Source organism: Dipodomys merriami, unplaced genomic scaffold, assembly GCF_024711535.1.
Source record: "Dipodomys merriami isolate MVZ:Mamm:240054 unplaced genomic scaffold, mDipMer1.0.p SCAF_1297, whole genome shotgun sequence".
NCBI classification, from domain to species: Eukaryota; Metazoa; Chordata; class Mammalia; order Rodentia; family Heteromyidae; genus Dipodomys; species Dipodomys merriami.
This window is the reverse complement of record NW_027202601.1, coordinates 182,061-186,742: the sequence shown is the minus strand read 5'-3', so window position 1 is coordinate 186,742 and position 4,682 is coordinate 182,061. Positions and strand designations below refer to the sequence as shown.

General features: G+C 38.7%; 1 pseudogene; it reads right to left on the bottom strand.

Moving 5' to 3' along the window:
* Nucleotides 1–3,424: 3,424 nt before the first annotated feature.
* LOC138824488 (golgin subfamily A member 7 pseudogene) lies at nt 3,425–3,968 on the bottom strand (annotated as a pseudogene).
* Nucleotides 3,969–4,682: the final 714 nt, after the last annotated feature.

Genomic DNA, 4,682 nt, shown 5'->3' with positions numbered 1-4,682 from the left:
AAAGAAATTCATACAAGATTGAAAACAAAGCTCCAACGAAGAATTTGAAGCCATTAACGCCAACCAATTAGAAGGAAAAGAAAGAAAAAAAAAACGAAGTAGAAAATCTTGACAGTAGGTTAGACCATGCAGAACATTGAATCTGAGGGAGTGAGGACAGCCAGGTTATTATAAAGAACATACAACTATCCAAGACAAATCCAAATAATATGATACATCTATTCACCATTTGGAAGACACCATCTGAAGGCCTAATCTGAGAATAATGGGTGTGGAGGATCACATAGAGACAGAACTTAATGGTCTAGGAAAATCGGTTAATAGGATCCTAGAAGAGAATTTCCCAAACATGCAAAAAGATAGGCCTATTCAGATACAAGAAGCTTTTAGAACCCCAAATAGACTAGACAAGGATAGGATATCCCACCATGACATTATAATCTGCACGGGATCAGTTCAGACAAAGGAAAAGTTCCTCAACGCTGTCAAGGAGTAAAAGTCAACCACTTATAAAGGAAAACCAATTAGAATCACCTCATATATTGCAGCAAGACAATTAAAGCAAGAAGAGCCTGCAATGATTGAGGCCATACTCTAAAGACAACTATCAATCAAGAACAGTGTAACCAACTAAACTCTCCTTCATAACCGAAGGTGAAATAAAAACCTTCCATAGCAAAGAAAAACTGAAACAATATATCTCCACCAAGCCAACTCTATAAAAGATACTTAAAGATGCTTACACATAGAAAATCAACAAGACCACAATAAAGTCCAAGAAACTGCACCCAAACTGAGAATCCAACAACCATAGGAAGAATCCAGTCACTGAAGCTCCCAAGAATGTGGATAACTTTGCAGGAACTCTCAAACACCTCTCATTCCTAACTCTGGACTTAACTCTCCAATTAAGTGACATAGACTGTCTAGTTGGGTTAAAAAGGAAGATCCTTCTATCTGCTGCATTCAGAAGTAAGAACTGTCCATAAAAAAACACATTTTGAAAGCGAAACGCTGGAACAAAATCTACCAGGCAAATGGCTCCCATAAACTGGTGGGAATTGCAATCCTAATATCACATGAAATAGACTTCAAATTAAAATTAGTGAGAATAGATAAAAAATGTCGCTACATACTAATTAAGGGATAGCTCCTTCAGGAGAATATTACAATTCTACATCTCTATTCACCAAACCACGGAGCACCCAAATTTAACCAAGAAACACTACATTCCCTCAATTTTCACATAGATCCAAAGACATTAATTGTTGGGAACTTTATCCCACCCCTATCCTCACTTCATAGATCAAACTGACAAAAACTCAACAAAGAAACCACAAATCTAAACAACTAGATTTAACAGACAGTTACCTAATATTTCTCCCAGAAGTATCAGAATACAGGTTTTTCTCAGCACCACACAGAACATTTTCCAACTAGACCACATTTTAGGTCCAAAGCAAACCTGTCCAATTTGAGAAATATTGAAGTTATACCTTGCATTACTAAGAACACAAGGGAATAAATTTAGAACTCAACACCAAAAGCCACCAAAGAAAGTCCTGTAACATTTGGATGGTGAACAACACACTATTGAATCACCAATTGGTCACGGAATAGATTAGAAAGAAATTCAAATGTTCATGATATTCAACAAAAATGAACACAAAAATTACCAGCTCCTCTGGGACAAAGCAAAGGCAGTACTCAGAGGCAATTTTATAGCTCTGAGTTCCTACATCAACAAATTGGAGAGGGCTGAAATCAAAAATTTAGACAGATCTGAACCTCCTTGAAAAAGAGCAGCAAGATAAACCCCAATCCAGTAGTCGGAAAGAAATCATTAAATTAAATCAGAATTAAACGAATTAGAATCTAAAAAACAATACAAAGAATCAACACAACAAAGAGTTGATTCTTCAATTAAATTAACAAAATAGACAGACCTTTAGCAAAACTTAGAAAAAGAATAGAGCACAGCTAAATAAATAAATTCAAAGATGAGAATGGAAACTTCACCACAGAAAGTACCAAGATTCAGAACACTATAAGGGAATACTTCTCAAAACTTTATGCTTATAAGGTTGAGAACTTGGCAGAAATGGACCATTTCCTAGCAAATATTGACATGCTGAAACTAAACCAAGATCAGTTGAACCATCTTAAAAGGTCAATATAAAGCATTGAAATAGAAACAGCAATAAGAGACCTCCCATCCAAGAAAAGCCCAGAATCAGATGGATTTACAGTGGAATTCTACAAGGCCTTCAAAGCAGAGCTCACACCAATACTCCTTCAAATCTTCAATGAAATTGAAAGAGAAATTTCACTACCAAACTCATTCTATGAAGCCATCATAACCCTCATCCCAAAACTGGGCAGGGACTCATCAATTAAAGAGAAGTATAGACCCATTTCTTTGATGAACATTGAAGCAAAAGATCTCAACAAAATTTTGCATTGATCATGGTCTATGGTGGTCTGTTAGGGGGCATCCAAAATATGGGCACATCTTCTGGGGGCTCATCCGTGATGTCCCCCATAAACTCACCCAGACCCCAAAGCATGGAGTCGTGAAAAACCCGACAAGTAAGTTGAGTCATTACCGTTCTCTGTTTTTGGTCGCCTGCAGATTCTGTATCTGTAATTCTGGTTTCCCGCGGGATCTGTATTCTGGTTGGCAAAGAGTCTTGTAGGACACGCTATAGGGCTGCCACGGGGTCTGTGGGAGAATTCCCGAGTCCCCATCTGAGTGAATTGCTGTTTAGTTCAACCTTTATGTGGTTAACAAATTAGCATCCACTTCATTGTGCTTATTTGTGTAAATGAACAAGCAACACAAACCACATCTTCCCACATCCAAAGGTAATGCAAATAAACCTAAGTCTCCCAAGAAAAAAATGACCATTGCATTAAATATTGATTTTATGAGCGATAATTGCTGTAATAAAACAAACAACATTATACTTCTTTTTTCATTGAGCTTCGGCTTGAGAAACTGAACAGCAGAAATAAATCTTAAGATATGAAACATGGCAGAAATGATAGTTCTCTGAAATCTGGGAGATGCATTGGCAAAACCACAGACATAATACACCCCTCACCTAGAGAAAAGCTTTTTATTAATCTGAATTTTGGCTAATATTTGACTTCTTGCAGTATAAAGCTACCAGGGAAACTGGCTCAAGGAATGAAGAGAACCAATGGCAATTTTTTACCTGGTGGCAGGTAAGAAACAAACTTTGTATTAGGCCCTCTAACTGCATACGTTATTAAATGACTGAATTTAAAAAAGTGAAATGCTTCATTGTATTTTCTCAGAATCTAATCAAAGATGACAAGTCCTATACAATTTGGAGACACAAAGTGGATGCTGAGTGACTAGAAATCAAATCAGGTGTGGAATTTTAGAAAGTTAGTAAATGGCACCATGGCTCTGGAAGCAGATACAAAGGAATGATGCTCTGGAGAGGAGGTAGGGACACTCTGTGATCGGCCCATGGACAGATGAGGGTTCCAGCTGGAGGTGGGATCTTTAATTCTATGGCTTATCTTCCAGTGCTCAAAACTCTGTCTTCATAAATGGTAATTTCAATAACTCGAAGTCCTCTCTCAATGGGGTCAGTCAGGAGGAGGCCTTGGGGAGCATATATCTTCTCATTCTGTTCTTGAATATATTTGGAGACTTTCTTCATTATGAGAACATTCTCATAATGGGTTTCCATACACAAGAAGATGGTATATGCTGTCAAACAAGCCAAAAAGCCTTCAAGATATGACTGGCCCCCAAGCTTCTCTGCTTCTGCATAAAGATTATTTAGAGTTTGAACTGTTTCTTCAACTTGCTGCCTATCAATCCTGTTCTCCAACTCTGCAGGAAACTTGGTCCGGAACTGACAGCGTGTGCCACTGCTGTAGTCGCACTGAATGAATACCTTCCTGGACACCGGCGCCTGCTGCAGCCTCATGGTGAGGACAGGACCCACCTCCCCACCTCCTAGGCCCTCCAGCTGCTGTCGCGCTGGGCCCCATCAATCCCTTTTTAAGATCAAGAGTCCAGAGTAAGTTTTGGAAAAACGAGGCAAAATAGATAAAATAATTATTTTAAAAAAATAAGCATAAAGAATAGTGTTAACAGGTGTGCAAGTGTTCAGACTGCATCTGTTGGAGATGGTTACAAGATTAAGCCTTTTGTGTTTGTTTACAAAAATATATGGTTAGTAAAAAAAAAATGTCATTTTGGTAAATTATCCTGGGCTATTGGCTAAACAGTCTTAATATCCAACAGGGCCAAAGCCTCCCAAGTCTATGCAATGTATCCTTAACCAGTCTGTGTAGGAATTTGCAGTCCAGCATGAGCTGTGACAGTACCTTGGAGCCACTGAGAGACCTGCTGCTGCAGCTGCACACCCTAATGGGTAAAGTTTGAAGACCAGCTGACAGTCACCTGGAAGAAATCTATATCATCACTCAGACCACCTCCACCATGGAAAAGTAGTCTGAACTCCTTCCGGGTTCAATCACTTGAGACTCAACCCGGTTAAAAGCTGCTAAAACTAAGATCTTGTGGGACATTATTTTGGGTGATATCCAAAAACCCTCTCTATTCCCACAGTAGATATTGGGAGAAAGGATATCACTGGCTTGCTTGCCATAGGCACTTCAGTGCATAGTCACTGGAA